Source organism: Mus musculus, chromosome 5, assembly GCF_000001635.26.
Source record: "Mus musculus strain C57BL/6J chromosome 5, GRCm38.p6 C57BL/6J".
NCBI lineage: Eukaryota > Metazoa > Chordata > Mammalia > Rodentia > Muridae > Mus > Mus musculus.
This window is the reverse complement of record NC_000071.6, coordinates 141561837-141577159: the sequence shown is the minus strand read 5'-3', so window position 1 is coordinate 141577159 and position 15323 is coordinate 141561837. Positions and strand designations below refer to the sequence as shown.

General features: G+C 42.9%; 1 protein-coding gene and 1 non-coding gene across 3 annotated transcripts in view; one reads left to right on the top strand and one right to left on the bottom strand.

The window, feature by feature from the left end:
• Sdk1 (sidekick cell adhesion molecule 1) overlaps window positions 1-15323 on the bottom strand; it is a 974090-nt gene that overhangs the window by 638427 nt on the left and 320340 nt on the right. The gene's annotated exons all lie outside the window — the stretch shown is intronic.
• Window positions 10911-11017, top strand: Gm24131. The gene has a single exon (XR_003956057.1). It is a non-coding gene; the product is annotated as a U6 spliceosomal RNA (small nuclear RNA).

Here is a 15323-nt window from a genome sequence, read left to right as displayed (position 1 = left end):
CATATGACAGGGTAGAAACTGTTGCCATGGGGAGGAGACAGGTACAAGAAACCAAGGCCGAGCCTTGTCTTATGGCTCAGCTTCCTGCACACAGACAGGGCATCTTCCTCAGTGTTTTAATTATGTACTCCATTACAGAAAGTACAGAAGATATCAGAAACCTTTAAGGGTAGAACAAATAGGAAGCAACCACTGTGTACCAATACCATCACATGTGGACATAGTCACATAACTGCTGCTGGGAATTCAGCTAAGAGTTTCCTATTATTTGTCTTATTTATTATCACTCTGTGTGTGTGTGTGTGTGCATCTCTATTGTGTGGGTGTGTGCCAAGGCAGTTAAGAAGACAGCTCTGTGGAGTCAGTTCTCTTCTCGAAGTTTTTCAAGGGACCTGGGGGGCAAATACAGATCATCAGGCTCGTAAGACATGTGCTTTTTACCCACTGAGCCGTTTCATGAACCTTCCATCTTATTGGAACAGGAGGGCAGAATTTTGCTGATTAGGCTAGCCTGGCTGGCCAGGGAGCTCCAGGGACCCTTCTCTCTCCCCTTTCCTGAGCAATGGGGTCACAAGTGTACCACTATGTCCAGCTTTTACGTGGAAACTGGGGATCATATTCCAGTTGTTATGTGTGTACGGCAAGCACTTTACACACTGAGCCATCCACTGGCTCCACTCCTCCTTTTTAAAGAGATAATTAATGAAGAATAACAGTCAACTTCCACTTAGCAAAAGAAACAACCCTACCACAAACAAGGGGAGTCCCAGGCAGACAAACCCCATGTGTTCTGCTAAAGTGAGATGAAGTTTATGAAGCGCCTGCAATCAGCTCATCAGTCAGTGGGGGTCCGGCAGGGAGGACCCCGATCCAGGCATGAATGGGCAATCAGACTAAGCAGGACCTTTTGTTACTGAACTCCATTTCTGTCACAAAATGCCCCAGGGCAACCAACCACTTATCTTCCTTCCAAAACCTCCTTTATATCAAACTCCAACATTTTTGTGCCCCAAGCTTATGGATTTACTACTTACTGAAAATTCTAATTTTTTCAAATTCCAGGGAGAAACAAAAGCACGGGGCCTAATGTATCACCTATGAAGTAGGCTGGAAAGCGTGGGAGGAAGGTCCTCTCAGGTTGATGCTAGGGGATGCAGCCTTCCCCAGCTCTGCTTCCATAAGTTTGTTATGTACACAAGGGAGGCCGGGAGTTTAATCTCACCAAATAACATACTTTCCTCACAATGGTAATTTTCATCTTTTATAAAAAAACAATTATGCATTTCAAACATGTTCCTGAGGTAAAATCTAAACACATTACTAAATAATTCTGAACTGTGGTTAAGTCTACAGATATGCAAGGTCACACTGTGATTAGTGTAATGGACCCTGATGACTGAGGACAAAAATCTTCAATATGCCTGAGGACAAGGCAGTTCAGATGTGCTTTCTGTGACCACCATGCACGTGCCTTTTGGGTAGAGGTAACCAGGGAGGGGAAGAGACGGGGAGATGAAGCAGTGGTGCACAAGGATCAGAGCAGGTAATTATCACAGCATAAAGATCAATCTGGCAGCTGAGCACAACAAGAGAGGAAAAGGGGTGATTAGCATCAGATACATTGTATGCATATAATTAACCTAAAACAAGAAAGAATGAAAGAAAGAAAGAAAGAAAGAAAGAAAGAAAGAAAGAAAGAAAGGAAGGAAGAAAGAAAGAGGAAAGGAAAGGGATGGAGGGAAGGAAGGAAGGAAGGAAGAAAGGAAGGAAGGAGGAAGGAAGGAGGAAGGAAGGAAGGAAGGAAGGAGAGAGAGAGAGAAAGAGGAAGGAAGAAAGGAAGGAAGGGAGGGAGAAAGAAAGAAAGGAAGGAAGGAAGGAAAGAAAACAAGACAAACGAGAAAGGAAGAAAGAGAGAGGAAGGAAGGAAGGAAGGAAGGAAGGAAGGCCTTTAAAAACAGAAGTGGTCCTACATCATAGCTAATCCCAGGCTTCATGCTCCTAGATGATCACAAATACATATAAATATTTGGGGCAAGTAGACACACAAATGTGCTCACCTCTATGATTACATTGTCCAGATCTGGAAAATCAGTCATCCAACCTTTGCCTACGACAGTTGACTTACTTCCACTACCGCTTGAAAAACTAAGTGAGACTCAGAAGTTCTAAGGCCAAAGGTGATGACCACTGAACATACAAACACAAGCATCATCAGAAGAAACCATCCAAACTGGGCAAGGGGTCACACATCTGTAATCCCATCACTAAGAAAGCAGAGGCAGGTGGATGATGACTGTAATGCCAGCCGAGAGTACACAGCAAGATTGTGTCTAAAACACAAACAAAACCTCAAGTAAAACATAAACCGCTAACACAATGTATTCTGATGACTATGAAACAGAAGAATAAGGTTTGTTTTCCAAGCTGCTGTCTGATAAGCATTTCCAATGAAATGCAACTACCAGTTGAGGCTTTCTCACCACATGTCCTCTGATAGCACCCTGTAGTGTTTCTAGCCAACATGAGAAGGTCCTGAAGGTTACTACATCTCTGCAGATCCTTGCACAGAGGCAGAGACCAGAGTCCTGGCTTCTCACTGTTGCTCCAGTTACAAGGTTACAAACACTTTCACTCCCAAGCATGGCCCAGTGTCCTGGCCACTAAGAGCTGGGGATGTAGCTGGCTCCAAGCCAATGAACTCTCAGCCTAGAAAATGAGGCTTGCAAACAAGCCAAGAGCATCCCAGGAGAGACAGCCAAGGTCCAAAGTTGATGCTGAGCTCAGCAGGGATCCCAGCTGAGGGCCTTCTCATGCCAAAGCCTTGACATCCCAGGCAGGCCAGTACCTGGAGGGGTAACAGACACCAGGGGAACCAGTAGACGCAATCACAGAGGGCTGTGTCTCAGTGCTCTCCCTGCTGAAGGCTCTAGGGCAATATTTGCTACTGACTTAGTTACACAGTGACTTTCAACAGCTTTTGAAGGTTTTTAAAAGAACTTTCATCTGTATCATCCTTAGTGATAAATGAGAATTTTGTATCTAGTATATCAGGAGTCTCTTTCTCTCTCTCTCTCTCTTTCTCTCTCTCTCTCTCTCTCTCTGTGTGTGTGTGTGTGTGTGTGTGTGTGTGTGTGTGTGTATGTATGCATGCTGTGGGTAGTGATAGTGCTTGCATTGGACACCTATACACACACACAGAAGCTAGAGAGTAAGTATCTTCCTCCACTTTACTATCTTCTTACTGAACCTGGAGCCCACTAACTACAGCTCTCACGAGAATGGCTCTCCAACAAGACCCCAGAATCCACTTATCTTGACTTCCATTCATGTTGAGGGCAGAGGTCCATCCTGGGTGCCTTCCTTAGTCATTCCCCATCCAACTTTTGGGGGCAACATCTCCTCGTGTACCAAGAGCCCAGATTCCACTTGGCTGGCTAGCCAAAGATCCCCAGGTCTCTGCCTACTCAGTGCTAGGATTACAGGCACCTGTCCTGTCCCTGATCCTTCACATGCATGGTGAGACTCCAAACACAAACCTTCTTGCTTGTACAGTGACCATTCTCCTGACTGAATAAACTATCTCCTCAGCTCCCCCAAATTGAGACATTGTCAGACCAGTGCTTCCAGAGCCTAACTAAGAAGCAGACCCCAGAGACAACTTTCTGGCTGCTGTGCCTGGTCCATCTATGATAGATGTGCAGTCTTACAGGAACCTCATGACATCTCTGGAGAGACCGAGAGGACACCCCAGAATACAAGGAGTAGCCTAGTAGGGGAAACAGTGACTGCCAACTTTGGTTTGGGACAATGTCAGGGGACTAGGGGACTGAGGCACTAAGGAATCAGAGCATACTGTAAGACCAAATACCAGGCAGGCTTGACTGGTCACCTTCTTCCCAGTCTCTGCCCCTCCTCTACTTTCTGAGGGGGCGTAATCAGAAGGGACAGACTGCAGGTCAACCTTTGTATTGGCGGCTGAGGGGAGAGCTCTTCAAGTACAAGGCCCTGAATTCCATATGAAATTTCACATCTGAAAAGCCATATGAAAAAAAAAAGGCACTAGATTTAGCCCCAGCCAGTCTGGCTCCAGGGCTGGCATGCCAACAGTGCACTAACAATGAGGTGCTTCAGAGTCTTGGAGGTGGTAACTCTAGAAGAAAGTCAACCTGTATTATGGACCAGTAATATTTTCAGTAGTTATATTAGACAAATCCTGCCAGAAACCAGAACCGGCCTGAGACTCCCTCTTTTTCTAAAGAAATTTTGGGTTGGGTAGGTAGCTTAGCCAGTAAATTGACTGCTGTGCCAATACGAGGACTCACATGTGTCTCCCCAGAACCCATATAAAGGATCCTGTCAGGACAGTATGCACTTGTATTTCTGCCCCAAGAACACGGAGATAGGCGGACACCTGGCACTTGCTGGCCATCCAGCTTAGACCAACTGGTGAGCTTCAGGATAGTGAGAAACCTTGTCTCAAAGAACAAGGTGGGTCTCTTGAGAAGAGACAGTTAAGGATGTCCTCTGACCTCTACATATGTACCTATGTGCATGCCTGTGTACATACACACGGCTCCCCCAAACACACACACACACACACACACACACTGAATGTTCCTAGATCTCTCCAAAGCCTCCATTAAGCCTGGTGCTCAGAAGTTTGTCTAGCAAGTGTAGGACTCCCTCGTGGCTGGACCACAACATCCTCTGGACACTTGGATCTGAATGTGAAAATGGTGAATGTGGGAGGCTCCCCGAGGTTTCCAGCGAACAGAACTACAAACAGCTTGCTAAGGCATCCAGCCAGGGGGGAAGTCAGGCTGATTATCTGTGTTCTCTGAAATCAATGTGAATTAATGGCATATTTAAGGAACTCATGGGGTGAACCTAACCCTTCCAATATTTCCCCCTAAGAAACCATTCAAGCTTTTGGTGAGATTAATCCACAGCCGAAGCTGATGGGGAAACATAAACGGGGTATTTATGTTCGGCGTTCATGCTGCACTGCGCTAATCTATTTCAGCATATAAATTAATAACAAGAAGAGACAGTGGGGCAGAAGCAATTCCCCACTCCTCCAAACTGAAATAAGCTTCTAGCTCTTCAGTATTTTATCCTTCAAAGTAGAAGTGTGCTAAATTGTCATTTCTTCGGTTTATAGTGAGAAAGTCTGACCCAAACCAAATAGTAAATAAGAAGAAACTTATCTGAAATAGCCAGCATTCTTCTTAAATATTATATCATGTTTCCTCCAAAGAGCCTTTCACATAACCCTAAAGGTCCAACTCTGATTAAATATAAAGCCAAAAGGTGCAAGAAAAGAAACCAGCTATGGTTTACTTTCTCTGCTTAGATGTTTGCCTGTGAGTGTATGATATGTATGATATATACTCAGTGACACGAACCCTGGGGCTCAAGAGGTAGCTAACTGGTAGCAATTTTCTCAGACCAGGATAACAGCGTATGAAAGCAACTGAAAGAGCAGGGGCTGAGGCAAGAGGGCATCTGTGACTCTGTCAAAGAGAAGCGTTCCCACATCATGGCTTCCGACAGCAAGGCTTGGCAAAGGTGACTTAGATCTTAGCTCTTCCATTTCCCAGCTCTGGGCTCTTGGGTGACCCACTGACCCTCCTATGTAAAAGGGTTTCCAGTCTACGAAATAAGAAAACCAACTTTGCAAGGGGCTGGGAAACTTTTGGTTCCACATTCCACGGAAAATCATGGTGCAGCCTCAAAGTCTGCATAGTTACCATTATAGGATATGAAGTGGTGAGCGTTCGTGATGTTTATTCACGTTTTCAAAAAGAGTATAGCACTACAGTTGTTGAAGGAGAGCACAGAAGCTTATAGAAAATATATTACCTGCCCCCAGACAAAGAATGTGAAAAATCTCAATAAAAGACATGAGATGCTCAAACCCCCTTTGCGGTTCAGCTTTATAATACATTGCTTCACTGGAAGGGTGAGAATCAAACTCTCTGAAGATCTGTAGTTGGGTAAGGGCACTCTTGTTGATAAGGAAACCTAACGAACAAGGGTCAGTTTCCAGAAACCCGTGCGACTGTCCTCTAGCAAGGGGATGTCTAGGCTGTTACAGTAGAATCCTTCGTCCTGCTCATCCATTTACTCATTTGCCACACTCTTGACATTGTTGGTTCACTGCATTTTGCGGCCTTCCAAATGTTAAAACACACCATTAGACAATGTAAGAAATACCACATGTTAATATACCTTCCTACCTTGTCAAGTCTTTAAATAATGAGAAATGTCAGGTTCATAGTGGCACAGGCAAGATTTCACAAATTCTCATTTTTTACTTATGAGCTCAGTTTTTATCATGAGCCACAGATACTGTCAGACACCTCCCCACTCCCAAATAAACGGGATTATTTTATTCATTTTCAAAAAAGAAAAAAAAAAGAGGGGGGGGGAGGAGGTGCCAAACACACAAATCTGAATTAACATGGTCTGTCTGTCAGTTGCAACTTCAAGTGAGAATGTCGTGCCAAGAAAAGAGCAGCCAGCTTGGCTGCCAGCTCCGACAGCTCGCAAGGACTCTGCCTCAAAGCAACCCTCATACATTTGCATGCAGCAGAAGGACTTCATACGTAATTCACAATTGAACAAAGGATATTAAAAAGACATCTATCAGAGTCAAAATTTAATGCAATTAATGATTTTTTACTACTCCATCAAGGATACCCTTAAGAGAGCGAGGTTCTTCTTCTTTTTAAAAAAAAAATTCTTAGATGCTTGAAAAGGAAGAAATGTATGCCAACTGGAATCTGGCTCTGCTGGCTGTCTAGAGCTAACTTCAGTTGCCAGAAGTTTTATCATGATTCCTTTTGCTTCACAGGCGAAGCCTCGGTGCAGGACAGAAAGCAAAAAGGTCTTTCTCTGTGTTCCCAGGGAAGACTTTTGACTTTGTAACTTTCCCTGGCAAGGGTTCTCAGGGCCACCAGAGTCCTACCTTGGACTGTGGCAGGAGAGATGGAGATAAGGGATATGGAGAGAGGCATATCAGGATTAACATCTGGAAAGCCACTTGGCAAAGAAAGACTGGGGACCCCTCCCAACCTGGGCTACAAATGTAAATAGAGCAGGCAAAACAACAACACCAGCAATGTGCCCTATACAAGGCTCAGCGGAAGAGGCTCCTGTGTCTCCTGGCCCAGTGGTTTGGACTATAGCTTTCCCTGGGCCCACCAGTCTACCGCCACCCTCAAGAAAGCCTTCCTCTTTCTAATAAACTGTCTCTATTTCTGTTACTGACCACGCATACTTCTTTGTACCAGAGTCTGATCCATGCATGTAATAGGAACACACTCTGGGAACTGTAGCTTATCACAGGATTAAGTCAGTCCGGGGGTCATCAAGCATTAAGACCACCACTAGAAGAAGATCTACCTGCTAGCGTCTATTAGAGCAGGCTTCCGTGGAATGAACCAGCATCTTCCTACAGAATGCTGAATCTTGAACTTCATCCAGAACACATTTACTTCTGGCTTTCTAAATAACACACATAAATCAGCCCACAGTCCTTAATGTCAATAACTATTAGGCCAGAGAAGTTGTTCCATTTAAAGAAAAACAGGTGTTCCTATTTTCAATTACTTCAGAATTCCAGAGAAGCCTAAATATTGATTTGATTATTTATTCTTTCACTCAACAAATATTTATTAAAGACCTACTAGGACTCCTAGGAGATGGGAATACAGATGTGAATTTAAAAACAGAACAGGATAGAAATTCACACCTCCATGAACTTGTCTTTTAGCGCTGGAGATAAACAGTACACAAATAAGGGAAATATATAGAACAGTCTGTCTGGTGAAAGCCTATAACTCTTTTGTACAAATTACTTCATATGTGGTTGATAAATAGGAAGCTGATATGGGTATGAAGCAGGGAGCCACACTGATTTATGCATCATTTCCCCCCAGAATATTAATGCTACCACATTTGCACGAACAAGTTTTATCATTTATTAAAGAGAGAGCCCTAGAATTAGGGACACGAGTAGCAAAACAACAGCTACTTGTCCTTTAAGCTTGCTCAGAGTAAGCATCCCAGCCCAAGCATCATGGCTTTTGAATGGTTTGGTCCAATAGAATTTACCCCATAAGTTACGTTAGGTTGTTGTGAACATATGTGAAAGAATAAGAGAAACAACCTGTATTTATTATACTGTTACTGTAAAGACAGCATGCAAGAAGAGAGGAGAAGAGATATGAGGAAAGGGGTGGCAGTTTTAAATAAGGGAGGTCAGATGGCTTCCCTGAGGAAGCCATCTGGGTAAAGCCCTGGACAGCTGATACAGCTCTGGGTCAGCAGAGGCAGGGCACTCTGGAGGAGGGGAATGCAGGTGGGTGGAGCAAGTGGTTGGGGGAGGAGACAGGCTACAAAGCCAAGAACAATGGCTTCCAGGGATCTAGAGTTTATGACTGACACCCCAGCTGGTGCTCGCGCAGCACCTACTTGTGTTGTTGAGATGAGGTGGGAAGGGTGGATGGAGGTTAGGAAGCCACTAAAGAGCATGCATGCCCTGTTAATGCAGAGAGGGATGGTGGTACCCTGAGACTGTGGTAGGGAACAGCAGAAGGGAGAGATGCTATCAAGGAGCGCTTGAGTCTAGTCTCAGCGCATGAGGTATGAGACCAGTGACAACAGCAAGGTCTCTGGCCATAGGAACTAAAAAACAAACAAACAAACAAAAAAACCAAACAAAACAAAACAAAAAAAAAAAAAACAAAAAAACGGTCATTTCTTAAAAGCACATGACACTGAAGAGGCAGGATCCCATGGAGCCAACCAAGCTGGGAGCCAGCCAAGCTAGAAACCAGCCAAGCTGGGAGCCAGCCACGGCAAGCCAGAATGCCCACCCTGTGCTGTGGTCAGATGGGCAACACCCAGTCAGGTTCACACTCAGAACAACCCACATGAGATGGTACAATCTCAAACCATTAGCTGTGCACAGAAAAATCTCTGACTTAAAAGCAACATTTAAATTAAATAACCTTAAAAACAATTTGAACAGGTTGTCATGAGATGAGCCTGCTGTCCCGGCATGCTAAGAGGTGGGCTGAGAAGTTGAGAGTACTATGAGCTGAGAACCTACCTCAATTAATTAATAATAGTTAAGCAATCAAAAATGTCTTCTGTTCTTTTAAGCCAAAAAAACCTTAAAAGACTTAACAAACGTTCTGATATAATTTTACTTTGAAATACAGTTATGTTTTAAATCACTTGATAAGTAAACTAAGCTCAATTTGTATAATTGTTCCTGGTGAAAATTATTCTGCAAGAGAAAAGGAAATTAATCAGTGGCTGACACACCCACTCAGGACAGGCAGCAGAACTCAGCACTCCAACTGCAGCGTTAACCGTAACTGTGTCCAGTGTTCTTCCCAGGAAGGAGTGGGTGTGAGCAGTGTGACAAGCAAACACAGGCAAGCCTTGCATGGGGGAGGTAGGGCTCAGAGCTGCTCTCACAAGCCTGAGGATGGAGTTTTTCCCAAAAAATTTCCCTTTAACAATACTTAGCTAAATACCTAATAAAAAATGGAAAAAAAAAAACAATACTTAAAATTCTTACTTAAGGCACAAACAAATCTATGAAAGGTCTGTTTTGTTCCTCAAAGACAGAATGCCTAAAACCCCTTTTGGCTTATTCAACTAGACCTTCTGAGGACAATAAAGACAGAGAAAATAAACTGCATAATAGTCATTATGTCTACTACATAGATATATTTTCTCCTTTTTCTTCAAATTTTCAAGGGTCTATAGACAGTTTATCAAGACATACCTTATCTTCATCTGAAAAGAAAAGAAAAAAACTGAAAAAAACTAGAAAAGATCTGAACTCATAAATTTATGCTCTGACTACAATGAATTCAGACTAGTGAAGAACATAAGACCATAGGAAAATCACCAAATACCAAGAAACCAAACAATATATGCTTTTGAAAAAAATATGTAAAAATTATCTGAAAAGAAATAAAAATATATTGAATTCAACGAAAATGCAATGTATCAAAAGATAATGCAGGTTGCACGTAAGGTTAGCATAGACCGGAGAATCAACAGAATGAAAAATTTACATTACAAAAATGGGGAGGATAAAACTAAACCAGTAACTTAACTCTTTACCTCAAAGACTAAAATACCCCCAAAGCAAGATTCAACAGATCCAAAACACTGGCTCACCAGAGGTCTGGGGAGATGGGAGCTGAACCAATAGGCTGCGTCAAAAGCTGAGACAAGGCAAGAGAGTCAGAAAGGGGCCGAGCCAGAGTCACTGAAGACCCCATGACCATCAGGATCCAACAGAAAACCTCCAGCTCATAAAGCTGACGTCTTAGACGACCATAAACATACAACTCATGGTAAGTGGACCAGTCCTGTACAAGGAGAGTCCTGTAACGGGCAAAGAAATGAAGTCCTTTCTCAAAGACTTCTGAATACGACATCTAAAGGCACTGTGGGTTCCTCAGAGATTTCTACTATTTTAGGAGTTAGCATCTAACTGAGGGTTCTTGCCCAGAAAGAGGAAAGAAAGATGGGTTTCCTAGGCCATTCTAAAGTAACATGTCACCTTCTCTAAAATCCTGACAAAGGCACGCTAAGAAATTGAATATCGATATATAGCGTTTATGAACTTAGATATAAAAACCCGCAATAAAAAATTAGCAACTCAGAGCTGGCACAATGGCTAGGCAGGTAAGGGTGCTTGCTACCAAGTCTGTTGAGCTGAGTAGGACCTCCAGAGCCATGGGTCAGAAGGTGGCAATTGACCCTCATGGTTGTCTTCTGACCTCTACACATACACTGTGGCACACTTGAGCTTACCCCCCAATTGAATGAATATGTATATATGAAAATAAATAAAACTCTTGAAATTGTCATATTTTGTGCTTGCTTTGTCAGTACATGTATTAATATTAGGATGACACAGGGAAGATTAGCATAAGTCTTTCACAAGGATGAGACACAAATAAATGAAGTGTTCCATAGTGTGTTAATAGGATCAAAACACATGAAATTCTCAAAGAATTAATAAAAATATTTTAACATTAAGATTACCTTTAATTTAATGGGGGTGACTCTAGCTGAGATTTCCAACAGAGAGGGTACAGACTCTGATGTGGCCACTCCCTGGAGCCAGGCAGGACTTCCTGAGGAGGGAGTGGACATCAATCCACCCACAAAACCTTCAACACAAAATGTGTCTTGCCTACAAGATGTGCAGGGATAAAGATGAAGCAGAGACAGAGATGGAGGGAAGAGCCTACCAATGACTGGCCCAACTTGAGACCCAGGCTATGTGAGATAGACAATGCCAGACACTATTAATGATACTCTGATATAGACAGGAACCTAGCATTCACTGTCTCCAGGGAGGCTTCATCCAGCAGTGGATGGAGGCAGATGCAGGGACCCACAGCCAAACAGGAGGCAGAACTTGGGGAGTCTTATGGAAGAGTTGGGGATAGAAGTTAGCAAGCTGGAGGGGTCAAGGACACCACAAGAAACCCTAGAGTCAGCCAACCTGGGACCATGGGGCTCATGGAGACTGGACTATCAACCAGGGAGCATGCAGTGGCTGGACCTAGAACCCCTACACATTGGAAGCAAATGTGCAGCTTGGTCATTATTTGGGGGCCTCTAACAAGTGGAGAAGGGGCTATCTCCGTCTCTGTTCCCTGTCATTGGATCCCTTTCCTCCTACCTGGACTGCCAATTTGGGCCTCAGTGGGAGAGAATATGCCTAGTCTTGCTGGGGCCAGATGTTCCAGAGTAGGGTGGTACCCAAGGAGGAATCCCTTTCTCTGAGGAGAAGGGGAGGTGGCAGTGGGGGAGGAATTTGTAAGGATGGGACTGGAAAGAGAAGAGAAAGGGGGGCTGTGGTCGGGATGTAAAGTGAATTAAAGAATAGGTAAATATATTAGTTAATAGGACCCAGTAATGTAACAAAAATAGGGATATTTCAGGTATTCAAGGCTGGTTCAATACAACATAAATTTTCAAGGGAAACATACAACATAAATTGTTTCAAGGGAAACAATACAACATAAATTGTTTCAAGGGAAACAAAAAGAAACTGACAAGATTCAATGTTCATGATTTTAAAAAGATAAACCTTCAGCAACCAGGAACAAAAGGGAATGTTCTTAATCTCATGGAGAACATTGTAAAACCCATATCTAATCAGTGTTCAAACCTGAGTGCCTTTCCCCTGACCTTAGTATCATTCAAGGATGTCAGCACTGATCATTGTATTATAGAAAGGCCTGTCCACTGGAAGAAGGAAGGAAAACATGAATAGAAGACATATTTCAGAAGGAAGAAATACAAGTGTCCCTGTTTATAGGTGACTTGGTTTTCTATATAGGAGTTTGAGAAGAAGCTAGCACACACAGGCCTCCTGAAGTAGCACACAGATCATGGGAGACTGCAGTACAGGGATCAGCACAGTGAATATAACCACGAATATAAACAATGAACATGCTGAAGAAAAATAAGACACGTGAAACCACAGCTAACTCCACCAATAACCGGTGTACTTAATTTTAAAATGATGATCTGCTGCAAATTATAAAATTCTGATCTCAGAAATCGAAAAAGGAGGGGAAGAGGCTGGGAAGATGGCTCAGCTGTCAAGAGCACTTGCTGTTCTTGTAGAGGAACCGGGTTTGGTTCCTAGTACTCATGTAGGGCAGCTCACAACTGGCTGTAACCATACTGCCAGGGGATCTGGCGCCCTCTGCTGGCCTCTACAAGCACCTGCACATGTGTGTGCATGCACACATGAGCACACAAATTTAAAAAAAAATGAAATCAATCGTTTAAAAAAGAAATTGAAAATACAACTAAATGCATGGGAAGACACTCATGTTCATAGACTGAAAGGGTAGCCACAGTAAAGTTGTCACATTTGTACAAATACACCATAAAAGTTAACGGGATTCTTTTAAAATACCAGCAAGAATTTCCATTGATATGCACAAGGTTACTCTAAAATTTATATCAGAAGGCAAAGGAACTAGACTATCTAAGACGACTTTGAAAAGGAATAAAATGGGAGAAAATTGCTCTTCTTGATGTGAAGGCTTAGTCTGCAGCCACAGTAATAAAGCTGGCCTGGTACTGACAGAGGGGTCAAAGAAATAGATTGGGAGGGCATAGGAAAGGGCAGACGCAAGACAGACAGCCAAGTGACTTCTGACAAGGGTGAAAAGCAGACCCAGTGGAGGAAGGACAGCCTCCAAAATGAAAGCCATTTGAATCAACTTAAAAACCCAGAAGGCAAAAGAACAAAACTCCATCTAAATCTTCATATCACATGCAGTATCAACTTAAAGTGGATCATGGACGAGAATGCAAAACTACAAAACTTTTAGAAAAACATCAAGCATGGGACGAAAGCTCTGGAATGTAGAGCCAGGCATACAGTCTTAGGAGTGGCAGGAAAAGAATGCTGGGGGGGGGGGAGCAGAGGGGGAAGACAAAGGGGAGGGAGGAATGGCTCAGTGGCTAGGGACACTTGCCTTTCTTGCAAACCACCTGAGTTTGGTATCCAGCACTCAACAACAGACGGCTCACAACCACCTGTAGCTGCAGTTTCAGGGGATCTGCCCTCTCTTATGGACTCTGTAGTTACATATGTGCACATACATATACACAGACACTTGTATATAGTCTAAAATAATAAGTAAAAATCATGCAACAGTAAAAATATAGAAAATGGAATCTTGGAAATTTTGAAAACATTGGATCTGCTAAAGACTCTATACAGAAAATATATATATAAAGACTGACAGGCATAGATGTGTGTGCGTGTGTGTGTGTATATGTGTATATATGTGTGTGTGTGTGTGTGTGTGTGTAATGTGTGGGTGTATGTAATGAATGTGTGTGTATGTAATGCATGTATGTTTATATATATATGTATGTATGTATATGTGTGTGTGTATGGGTGTGTATGGGTGTATATGTGTTGTATGTGTATGGGTGTATATGTGTGTGTATGTGTATGGGTGTATATGTGTGTGTATGTGTATGGGTTTATATATGTGTGGATGTATGTATGTGTATGGGTGTATATGTGTGTGTATGTATGTATGTATGTGTATGGGTGTATATGTGTGTGTATGTATGTATGTATGTGTATGGGTGTATATGTGTGTGTATATATATGTGTGTATACATGTGTGTGTATGGGTCTGTATGAGTCTGTATGGGTCTGTATGTGTGTGTGTGTGTGTGTGTATGTGTGTGTATGTATGTATATGTGTATATGTGTGTGTGTGGTATGTACAAATGTAAGCCTGAAAAGAGACTAGAGTCCCATGTGTGAAGAATCCTTGAACCTCAACAGCATAGTCCAAGCAAACGGAAAGTAAGAAGAGAAAGTGCAAAGATTTCGTTGCAGAGGCTCTCCAAGAGGGACATAACCACCTGTAAGGCTTTCAGTATCATTATCCATTAGAGGAGCATGAATTAAAACTACCAGGTGGTGAGAGATGGACAGACAGACGGCTCAGCAGTTAAGACTGCTTTTGAAGAGGCCCTGACTTTGCTTCCCAGCACTGATATTAAGCAGTTCACAACTGCCTAAAACTCTAGATCTATCTTTTGGACTCTACCTGTACTTCTACAAATGTAGTGTACACACACACACACACACACACTGCAGACTTTCTGGAATGGCTGGCATATTGCCAATGTATCAAGCGTGCTTGTTAGAATGAAAGCATGAGGTCACTCACACACTGCTAGTGGGTAAGTAAAATGATACACCCAGGAAACAGGCTGGTGCTTTCTCCTGAAACTAGACAGTAACTCTAGCACAGCCCTGTAACTGCACTCGTGGGCATTTGTTCTCAAGAAACAAAGACATATGATCACATGAAAACCTGCACTTGGTGTTTACAACAGTTTGAGCCCCCACAGTTAAAACTGGCTTGGAGCCAGGAATCCTTCCAGAGGTAGAAAGCTACACACTCTGCAAGGGACACTTACCACTGGTAATAGAATAGAACACATTAGATCCAGCAAGCCGGATGGATCTACAGGCCAGTTTTCAGAGTTAGAAAAGGGTGACACAAACTATGGGATATTCTATATAACATTCTTAAAATGCCCCAATTATAGAAATAGGTATTGGTATCACTGGGAAATTGTAACAAAGGGGTTAGATGCAAATTAAGTAGGCAACACAGCAAATGTTCTTCAGCTGGTGGTACAGATGTCAATTGGCCTGGTTGAAAAGTCGGACAATCTTTTTACAGTACCACAGGGAAAATCTGAATTAAAAAGTACTA